Raw genomic sequence first — 12358 nt, 5'->3', positions numbered from 1 at the left:
GCCGCTACCAGTGCAGGTATTTTATTTTTTGTTATCTTAGATTTAGGTATTTGGATTTGGTTTGATTTTCTTTAATTTAGGTATTTGGATAATTGGTTTTGATTAATGTTGAACCCGTGCAAAATCGAAGATATTTGCTTCTTCTTCAACTCTCTCTCAACCTCTCCATCTTTTCCCTGAAAAACACAACACGAACTGACCTCTGACCTTTGGCCTCTAGGTTATTGGTGTTATATACCATAATTTTATTGGTCTTTATTTGTTTAGGTTGATTGAAATAAATAAAATTTACTAGTAATATGTTATTATGCTATAAATTGTTGTTAATTTTAGTAAATTTTAATTTTTGCAGTAGGGTTAAAGGTTTGGTATTCGTTTAGTTTGGATTTCTTAGCTTTTAGTTTAGCTTTTTTTTCTTAGCCTTTCTGAGATTTTTTACCCCAGCTTCATTGATTTCTGTTTTGTATTCTAGAGTTGATTAAATTGTAGTTTTAGCTGCGTTTCTCTTTGTATCTGTAATTGATTGAGTTTGGGTTTGAAACTCTATAACTGAGTTTAGTACTGTGTTTTGACGATAATCTTTTTTTTTTTTTTTTTTTTGTGTGGAAATTGAGCTATGGGTTTGAATTTGTTTAGTGGTAGTCTATGGTTGGTCTGCATTTATGCTTGCTTTCAATCAATTTGATGTCAAAATTATGACTTAGGATTTGATCTGCTTTTGTTTACTTCAAATTAATTTGCCCTTCTGATTGATTTGTCATAGTTCCAGAAATCCGCCTACAAAATTCTCTAAGCAGAAACCAATGGCTGTCTAAGTGGGTATGTATTTCTTATTTGAATTGTGATTGTGGGAATTATTGTTGATTGAAGAGATTGGCAGTAAAGATTGGGTTTCTAGGGTCGTTTTTGAGAAAATTCAAATAAATTTTTGGTGTGTTTTGCTTGATTTGTTTCATGTTTTTTGACGATAATCAATTTGATTTTTATTTTTTTTTATTTTTTTTTTTTTTTGTTATGCTTGAAATAGCTGTCTTCTCTCACTCTCAATAGAATATATATATATATATATATATATATATAGATGACCCCAACAATCCAGCTTTATGGATTTCCCTTTACTTCTTCTGTTGTTTCCAATTCAAGTCTAAAATTCATTGTTCCATGGGCGGTTTGAAGGGCCATGAGAATTAGTAATTGGAGAATATCCTATTCCATGAAGCAGAGTGCTTCTAAGTGGACTCACTTTCTTAGCCATCTATGTGTCAATACCTAGTATTTTCTAAAGCACTTTGTGTTCTGCCACTTTCATTATAAATATGATTACGCTAATGGAATTCTTTGTCATAATAGTTGCTCCACTTCTTTTCAATCCTTAAAAAAAACACCATTATACATATACTTGGGAATTTTCTTTTGTGAATGCATTATTGATTTGAGTAGGTGGTTTTGGGTCAATTTACTATTTTTTGCAAAATGTTTTTGAGTATATGTTGATAAAATTTTCTGTATTGAGCTTTATTTTCTTTTCTGTATCATAAATTGAAAGATGTATCTTGGAATTAAGTGGTGTGATACATTATAACCAGTAGTAGAATGTGGGGCTTCGTTGTCTTGGGCTACCCCAAAGATGGAACTCTGTGAATTGCATTTGCAACAGATGGTGAAGTCAGTTGTTTTATAATTCTAGAGGGATTTATTCAGCTTTTTATGTGACAGTTGTTGGTTTCTGTAACTTCAACAGTTTACTGTTGGCTTATTATTTTAATATGTGCTGTTTTAGCTGTGTTTCTTTTGTATCTGTAATTGAGTTTGTGCACACGCTTAGATAAGTTTTAGGTTTGGAACTTTGTAATTGAGTTTAGTAGTGTGTTTTGACGATAATATTTTTTGAAGTGAGTTACATCTTCAATATTTTAAATAGATATTAAAATGGTGATAATCAATTTGAATTTTTTTTGTGTGGAAACTGAGCTATGGGTTTGAATTTGTTTAGTGGAAATTGAGAGAGGTGGAGTTATCAACTTGCTTTCATTACACAACATTCCTGATAATCTTAGCGAAATTGGTGTGGAGTACGTTGAGGTTAGTTTTTCAGTGTTGTTTAGTTTTTCAGAATTGAATATTATATTGCTCAACAACATTATTTTTGTCTTCAAACACATGAACATATGGACATGCAAGGAATGATGCAGCTGACACATTGATTAGATAAGATACATTATTAGATAAGATACATTCAAATACTTGCAAGGCTACATGATTATAACTGAAAGTAACTGCATAAAACAAAATGGAATTCTTAAATCAATTAGAGGATTTAGTTTAGGCTTTTGCTTTTAATATCTGGGTTCCTTTGCCTCTATAAATTACTGGTCACTATGGAAAAAATGAGTTAAAGTTAGCTAACAGCAGCAACTATGGTGATGCAGGTGATTGTTTTTTCATTGGATAGAATCATAAAAAATTTTATGCTAATCTATTTAATTCTTGAAGAAAATAACATATATAGGAAGAGTTCTCATTTTTTTTTTATGAGGGTAAGCTGCCTGCTCTCACAATCAAATTGTTTGATGATATGAAGGAGATTAAAAAAGAAAAATTTGCACTACACTGCACTGTTTCATTAAAATCTGCACTATACTACACTGTTTCAAACTTTCTGTACTGCACTATTTCTCTTCTATTAATATTTCTTGGCTGAAAATTGGATTCTTACTGTTTTGCAGGTAGGGATTTAGCATTTTGATAGCTGGCTTATTTGGTAATACAACTACAAGACAAGGAAAGTCAGGTATTTACCAGTCTTTCCTTTATTCTGTACTATTTATTGCATATTTATTGGTAATATGTTTGTAGAAAGAATTTGAAATTGGAATATGATTGCATATTTAAGTTTCTTGGTTATCTCAAACTTGGTTTTATGTTTGAGTTAATTGTTTCATCTCAAGATTTCCATTGTTTTAATTACTTCTATGTACAATTTGTATTTTATCAAATAATCATGTTTTTATTTTAATTTTATTTTTTTTAATTCTGAAGTTAGTATGTGAATGCTATATTTTTCTTCAATTAAGAAGAAAAATACAACTAAATGACTATAATCTCAAGTAAGGATGGGAATTCTACTCCGCCAAGAAACTTTTTGACTCTTCTGAAGAAATTGACAAAGCAATTTAGCTCGATAAAATGACAGAAGTACGTATTCTTTAATTTAGCAAAATTACAAATATGATATTTAAGATGTATATGTTGTAATGCATTCCTCAACCTGTTCTATTGCTAGGCTTACATCAGTGAAACTTGATGTTCAAAGCAATGTGCAACTCACACCAACATCTGCACCCAAGGAAAACAAAAGGGCATATTCAGGGATTGCTACAAAGCAACAAAGGAAGAAAATGCAAAAAACACTTTAAAGTTGTCTTTCAATCTCTAAGATTTTCTATGCACAATTTGGTTTTAATGGATTTGTGATTTTGGTACTAAAGACATAGTGGAACAAAGGAAATTTTTTTGCTTTTATGCACAATTTGGTTTTAAATTGAAACAGGGAGGAATTAAACTCTTTTATTTAGTTATTTGAGGATACAACTCTACTTTAACGTTTTTTAAATATTATGAATACAATGAATATTTAGTAGAAGCCATGAAATAAATGAAATTGAAAAAAAAAAAAAAAAAGACATAGCAAAAATACATGGTATTGGGACTTATGTGCAAATTAAAAACTGTTGGGAGGAGCTTCAGCTTAAAACTGTGATCTATGTGTCATCTTTTGGGACAGTAATGATATTTTATGTCCTTCTATTATGGATATAATTTTTATTTATTTTTAATTAAAAAAATTAGTAGCATTCCCATGCGATGTTCTTTTGTAATACTTATTAAACCAAATGTAAAAGCATATTATGATTATTGTAATATATTACTTCATAATATCTGTATTTATCTCATTTTTAATATTGCTTCATAATATTATATGTTTCATCTTATATCAGAGTCAATTTAGCTTTCAATAATTGAAATTAGAGAGATGTTTAAATCTGAATGTGTTAACATTTGATTTAAAACTATTCCGTGCATCGCACGGTTTTGCGACTAGTAATATATATATGAGATGGGTTCAAGTTACACCTGATGTAACTCTAAAGAGTTACATCTGGTGTAACTCTAAGGAGTTACACTTTTTTTAAACCATTGGATTTAAGCAGATCTAATGGTCAAAAAAAAATTCTCATTAATACTAATATTCTAATTGATCTCATTTATTATCTCTTATTTATGACATTTCATACATATTTCTCTCTTTCTCCTCCCTTATTTATTGTCCCAATCCAATGAAGCAGACATTAACTAGTTACAGTCAGTTTGATGTTTGCTCAATGTCTATATTATAATATTTATATAATTTGAATTACCACAATATTATAATCCATACTATATAGACATTTTTCTTCTTCTTTTTTTTGAGCTCCATACTATATAGACATTGATGTTTGCTCAATGTCTATATTATAATATTAATAAAATTTGAAGCAGACATTCCATAACCACAAACAAACCAAAATTTGAATTACCACGACGATAAGCCCCAAAAACGAAATCGGCGAAGACCGTGATTTCGAACTGGAAAATAAACCTCCATTGTCCCCTAATCGTCGAGCGTGATTTCTTTGTCTCCTCGACATAGTGAAATATATATATATATATATATATATTTTTCTAATTTATAGAAACAAAAACAAAAACAGAAAAACACGAATCTCCAATGTGGCTAAAGAGAGTGCATTGTTTAGTGAGAGAATAAGATCTGAATTTTGAAAATATCTCTGGTGAGAAGTGTAATTGGGTCTGTATTATTGTAAACACTAAATAGTGCGTGTGGGTAATGAAACTTTTGGTGTCGTTTGTGGAAATCCAACAGAATTGTGGTAAGTTTGTTAAAAAGGTAGGGATAGAGAGAGAGGAATTATTGGGTGATGAAAGCGGAAAGATTTGAGTTTTTGAGTCGAGTCAGTGTCTCTCACGGAGGTGGAACAATGGTGAAGGAGAAAGAGATAGAGAGAAACGTAGAGAGTCAAATATAATATTTTCTTTTTGGTTCAGAGATAGATATAAAATATAATAAATGAGGGATAATTAATGAGATTTTAATCAGAATATTATCATTAATAAGGATGTTTTTTTTACTGTTGGATCTACTTTAATCCAAAAATGTGTAACTCTAAAAAAGTTACACTAGATCTAACTTGAACCCATCTATATATATATATTAAAAAAAGGGTTTTCTTAATTTTAACTATGTTTGAATTCAGATTTTGAATTATAACAAAATTTAAATACAATCCCGTAGATGATGCTCTTTAAGTACTCGTTTTAAAATTTGCTTTTCTATTTTTACTTTTTTTTTTTTTTTTTTTTTTTTTTCCTCTTGGTTGCGTTAGAAAACTCGGCCCACGAGAAAAACCTCAGAACCCAGCCTCTCTAGCTCAGCAGAACTGAACCGCCACAAGGCAGCTGGAACGTATAGTTCCTTATCGTTCCCTATGGTGGCTATCAAATTTGAGAGAACACAATGAAAATAATAACTGGATTGTTTGGAGGTATCCAGCCTCCTTAGTATTCACTTTGATATATAATTCAGATGCCTTCATTTGAATATACTTCAGCAACTTAAATACAATATGGATAACTGAGCAACCCAAAACAAAAAGGACCACTAAAACTCAACTTCTAAAGATTCGGGACTACTACTTAACAACCTTAACGTTAACAACAACGTTCTAATCAAATTTCCTAATTTGACTCAAACATGACTTTTATTGAAATCAAATAAATAACAAACAATCACAAAACATGAAAAACACAACTCCTGTTCCTCACGTTTCTCATACCAGCAACAACTTCCTGCACGTGACAGCAACTCCGGTCGAGGAACCACTGGACACCGATACAAAATGAACCCACTGCCTCACATGAGCACCATTAGTGTCTCTCTCCAAACTCGATCTGATAAAGCCCTAAGATTTAGAATTCCAAGTTGAGATTTTGTAGAAAAGAACAACACAGATTGCACCAAAGAAACTCAACTTTTTGAAGATATATATATAATAACACAAGCAAAAATAAAATAAAAACTATTAGTAGGGAGTAAAAATCTTGAAGAAGACAACAATACCGGTGTCTGATTTGTTTAGCTATTTTGTTTTATTTAAGAGAAAAATTCACAATATTTTCACAACATTTTTACAGGATTTTTACAATAAATCCTATGTGGTAGTTTGTTACAAGTTATTATTGAAGGGGTAGAAAAGTCATTTCAGTGATAGATTTAAATTAGAACTAATAACAACTAATCACCTATAATTAGTTGTGAAAATATTGTGAACATAGCACATCTATCTATCTAATATGTATAGCGCTGCGTTGGTTTGCAAACAATTTGAATTAATGGCCATGGGAAACATTTATTTACTAAATATGCCCTTGGGTAGGGAGTAGCGAGTGTGGATTATGGTGGCCGTTTATTTTGTTAAGGTTTGTGCTCAACAAGCTCCTCCAATGGATGCCATTGTCAACAACAACGTTGGGTTAAGGTGGCCAGTTTTTTCTTGTGTAATCTCGTTAGTGAATCTAGTAGATTTTATTCTGTTGCCATCGTTAAACAGGGGTGTAACGCTGTGTTTGCTGAGTTGGATAAGTTGGACACGTGAAATAATTTAATTTGGGAACTTAAAGAACTACATATAAGGTACTTTACCTAAGTTTTTCTCTTTTAATTAATAGTTAATAGTATTTTTAGATTAATTATTGTGGTATATTTATTTAATCATCTGTTAGCACATTCATTTTTTTAATTCTTTCATTATTCATAAAAATAAATAAATAAATTATCATTCATCGTTTTTGTAAACTTAAGATCATGCTAGATCAAAAATATTACTTGGAAATAATTGTTCTTACATATATATGAAGTGACGATCTAGTTTGTAATGCATGTGCTAGGAAATCGTTAAATACGAAGAATCTGCCATATTAGATTAGGCTTTGGAATTGATTGAATTCATAAAATTTCATGTGCCCAAGATGTAAATAATAAATTTTATCTCATGAAAATATCTTGAAAAAGGTCACATAAAATTAATAACGAGAAAAAATTAAAATTAAGGCATCATTCAAATGCCATGTAGATTAGGTTCATGCATTTTGTTTACATGAAATGATGGAGAATTGGTTGAAAGGTTTTTTAGTTGTAATTAGGAAATAAGCCTTATATTTTCTTTTCATTATATTGTACCTTAGGCTAAAGCCATCTAATTTCATTTATTCATCAATAAAATATATTTGAGATTTTTGTTAATTTTCTTTAGAACCAAACTAGGCAGCGATTACTCCCAGGCAACTATACTGTGATGGACACAGAAATCATGGTTGTGGAAGCTAGGATCTTCCTGGCAAAGGAACTGGAACTTCAACAAGTTATCATTGAGTCAGATTCTCTCCCAGTTGTTCAAAGCATCTTGGCAAAGGAAGTCAGCGGGGAAATTGGCCATCTTGTCCAAGGAATTTTGAGCCTTATGGAATGCTTCAGCAGTTGGAAAATCAGGCACCTGAAAAGGGATTACAATAAGGTTGCGCATGAACTTGTTTTGCTAGATGTAATGAGACCAGCCAGGTGTGGAAGGGGTTTCCCCCTCCAATGGTGAGACACCTCATCCACCTGGACTGCCTCTAATGTTGTAGCCTCATCATGTATCTTGTTGTACTCCAATTTCGGTTTTTTTTTTTTTTTTTTTTTGAATGCGTACTCCAATTTCGGTTTATATCCAGATTTTCTCATAAAAAAATTTCAGTTTCTTTTACTCTTTAGTCTTTACTCTTTGGCAGTAAACAAATAAACACACACACAGAGCCGATGGTTTCGGTTTGCACTGGAAAACAGAAGCCTAATGCCGAGCTGATGACCATGAGCTAACAACAAGGGGATTGGCAGCGCAAGACACGATAACTAAGACATTTGTTTTGTTTTGTTTTTATTATTATTATTTTTTTAATTTTTTTTGGCAATTGGAAGTCCATGGGCCTGAGGAATGGGCCATCTTCTGGCTATTTTGTTTTTGGGTTTTTTTTTTAATTACTTCAAAATTTTGGTGGGCCAATTATAAATGTTTAGGATCTAAATTTTTTTGAAGGGTCAAATTCAAAAAAGAAACTAAAAATTTAAGCAAGCCAAATTCTAACTAAAATTTGAGGAGGGCGGTGCCAATAGGCAAATTTTTGTTTAAGTTAGTGATTTTGTTGCATATTCAGACTAGTGTTAACAGAAAAATCAATAAGCTAAATGTTAACACCACTAACAAGCTTGTAAGATCACTCGTCATCATCTCAAGCACAACACTCTTCAGCTGCACTCCATTTCCTCAGCACAACAGCTTGCAGATGTCCTCACCAAGTCTGAACTGCCCGATCACCTTTGGAATCTTACATCCAAACTCCAGTTGGTTTCTTCCAGGCTACATTGAGTTTGAGGGGGATGTTAGTATATAAGTTAGACTATTCGCTCGCTAGGTTTAGGCCGATTATACTATTGTACTTGTCCTACACTCATATTACTTATACTACACATAGTGTGTCTATATTAAATCTCTCTTTTTGTACCATAACACACAAAATGTACAAATTATTCTGTCAATCTTTGTATGTCTCTCTCTCACACATCAACTTCTCTTTATATTGTGAACAAAACCAAATGAAGCACACTAGTAGTCCATTTGTAAGATAACTAAGCAACAAAGCCCTTTGGCGATGTTATCTTTTTGTCTTATAAACTAGGTCGTGATGTCTGGTTCTATCAATTCCCTTTTATGCTATAATTAAGCTGCAAGTTTAGCAATTGCAACACATGCCAATTGAAAAAAAAGGGACACCTAACAAATCGGTAAGGCTTTGACAAAAAAGGAGAATCTCAATAATTACATTCCTAAAATTGCATAATTTCTTCTATTTTTCTTTTGTCCCCTTTTTTGTGAAGTAATTGTGCTTGTGTTTTTGATAGGGATTTTGCTTCTTAGGTTCATCAAATCAATAAAAGCAGTAGCATTAGGTAACATTCCTTATTTTGCAATTTGTCTAGATGCATTTACATTTACATTTACATGCATGCATACATTTAATACATATATGAAACAGTGATAGGTAGTAAGCTATATATATAAACACACACAGCTATTTAGTATAAATCTTCATTAAAATTAAATACATAAATGCCAGGAAAATGAATTAGAGTTAGTTTTTCATTGAAGTTAAAAAACATTTTTCTTTTCATAGGAGCTTCCAAAGAATAATTATGATCGCATGCATGCTCCACTCTGGACTTCAATTCGTTTTCTTAGAAAATGAATTGGTCTTCTTTGCACTTTGTATAGATTCTGGATTAAGCACATGCAGTTCTTATCTACAATCTAATTAGACTAGGTTTATGATTAGTCTGGAAAAAGTCATTAGTAGCTGCACAATTTGATAAGGAAGAAAACAATATAGATGGTAGTAATGCTGTAATGATGTTTTTAGTTCATAAAATTTGTTTGAAACCTCACCGGTAACATTCCCATTTCAGATTGGGTCTTGTCAATAATTTAGTTGAAACTTAGGCTCACAACTACATTAAAGTAACAAATTCTGAAAATTTTATCAGCATTCCTTACGTTTTCTCATACTATATATTGGAAGGTACGTCTTTTTTATTACAACTACGTTCAGATTTTGACGTTACAAGTAGCAAAATAGTACGGGCATTTTCACAGCCATAATAAATTTAACATACATATAGTGAAAGAGAGAGCAATACTTATAAGTGACTTGATCAGTCGTCACCATTGGAGTACCTACGCAACTGGAAAGGAAGCTTTCTGGGCGAGGCCACAAAGACCTTCTGGAGCTCCGCTATATCTCAAAATCCTCATATAGCCATTCTCACCCCAATTGATGCCCCATGAATTTTTTAATAACCAGTAATTGGTACCATCATCACTCGTTCCATACCCAATTATAGTAACAGCATGGTTTAAATCGGTACCACATTGTCCTGTAAAAATTCCGCTGCTATAAAATCGAAAGTCAGGACCATAACCCTCGAGGGCAACAGAAACTGGTTGGATGGCCACTGCTTGTAGTAATGCCCCCTCATCATTGGAAGGTACGGCATCAAATGCACTTATCGAAGCTGCTTTAACAGATGCCTTTTCCTAGTCACAAATTCCATCCATATTCAGGTCTGGGTAATTTTCTTCAGTGTCCAGCCCTTGGTTCTGTATTATATATGCAAAGGCATAATCCATCCAACCAGTATGGCAACCATGATTTCCATTTACAGCACAATCCACTAGTTGTTGTTCAGAAATAGAGATCAACTTGCCAGTTCTGATCTGGGTGATCCCCTCCATTGCTGCTACTGCTGAAAAGGCCCAGCACGATGCTGAATAGGAATCAACCATAAAAGAAATCTTGTTAGGACAAAAAAAAAAATGCAGCAAATGAAGCTAACTAGTTTTGAGTTCCAGACAATGTTATTCTCTTACCACACGTTCCTTGGTTCTTAATGGGTGTAACAGCTCCTCTCTCTCTCTCTCCAATCTATAGTCGTTGGAATTTCAGTTAGGTTTCCGTATCTGAAAGTTGTTTTACGTGAAGTTGGCTGGTTGGAAATCTTGTATCCAGTACGAGTGGCAATGAATTCTTCATTTGTTAAATCTGCAAATTCATTGACACTTAACTTGTAAGTGCGATTCCCTTCATTGTTGACTTTGTCTATGTAATTTACATTGTCCTTGAATATCTTGAAACGCCTTATCTTCTCAACATCGTCCACGTAGTTGCGTCCATGCTGAACCATCCATTGCTCATGTCTCATAGCAAAGGAATCTTCAAGTGATGTGTACGTGGGACATGGCTTGAAATATCCGAGTCCCTATAATCAACAACATGATTGTGATAAGTTTTTTTTCCAAGTGTTAAAGTCATTGTTTTACAAATTGAAGAGAGTTCTTTGGCAATGGCTTTTTGATATGTGTCCAATTGTTTGTTGGTTGTTATATAAATAAATAAATATATATATATATATATATGTGTGTAGGAACCTCATATGTGAGAGCACCAAATTCTACCATATGGTACAATATTTGAAAGTTTTTTTTTTTTTTTATTTAGCTTTCCACCTCATATTTTAGTACGTATTTTACATTCTCTTTAAATTAATGCTCATTTTTTATAATTTGATTCATATGCCATTATTATTTGAAAGAAAATTAAGTACCAATTCATTTAACCTTTCATCTAAAAAAAGAACGTTTTAATTAATTGATTCATTTAACTTTCTACCTAAACAACAATTTTATTGAAATATTTTAATTTTTGTTATTTAATTAATAGTCATCTTTTAATTAGTGCTCAATTTTAAATTAATGTCATGTCACTCTTCATTGGAAAGAAAATAAGTACAAATTCATTTACTTATCCCTTCACCCAAGTAAATGTTTTGATGGATATATGCATTTAATCTTTCCCCAAATTAAACAATGGAGATTCAATGAATTTTTTTTTTTTTTTATGAGAATCAATTTATTATTTATTTATATTCAAAAATGAATTATTTTATTTTCATAGTATTTAAACTTTAATAAAAATTATGGATAACCACTTATATGTTTTAGCAAGTATGTAAACTAATGTGTTGACTGGTAAAAGTTTCAAAATAAAAGTTGTCTAGGATATATTTTTCTATGTTCTCAACTAATAAGTTTGTCCCACATATTTTATTTCAAAAGCCGACTCATTTTTACATTTTACATGATAATGGTAATTATGTCATTCGACCTAACCTATAAAAAGAGGGTTCCTTTATAGATTAATAACTATAGTTTGGAGAAGTTAACTTATGGTAAAACACTAGAATTTGTAAGACCTTCAGGCGGTAAATGCTTAATTCTGTGTGTTATATTATCTAGCTAGCTATCTCTTGCTTCTCAAAAAAATATTATCTATCCTTCTCAAAAAAAAAAAAAAAAAAATTATCTAGCTATGGTCCACTAATTATTTATAACAAAAAATAATTTATATGGGTTTTTTAAAACGAATTATATAGGACTAGAAAAAATGTACACTTAAATTAATTTAAGTATTAAATAATTGAAAAATCAATAAAAAGTATATTCAAATCTTTAATGATATTAATCAAAAATATTTATATTTCATAAATCCTTAATGATATATAAACTATAGTCACCTAATTTGTGCTATGTAATTAAAACATGGTATTAATAGGGTAAATGCAATCATTTTCATACATTTATTAGTTACAGGT

The 12358-nt window shown here is 31.3% G+C and overlaps 1 pseudogene; it reads right to left on the bottom strand.

Moving 5' to 3' along the window:
• Positions 1-9884: 9884 nt before the first annotated feature.
• On the bottom strand, positions 9885-10997 carry LOC126721905 (zingipain-2-like; annotated as a pseudogene).
• Positions 10998-12358: the final 1361 nt, after the last annotated feature.

Source organism: Quercus robur, chromosome 4 (genome assembly GCF_932294415.1).
Source record: "Quercus robur chromosome 4, dhQueRobu3.1, whole genome shotgun sequence".
Lineage (NCBI taxonomy): Eukaryota > Viridiplantae > Streptophyta > Magnoliopsida > Fagales > Fagaceae > Quercus > Quercus robur.
The sequence above is the reverse complement of the archived record's forward strand: the minus strand, read 5'-3'. Positions and strand labels throughout refer to the sequence as shown.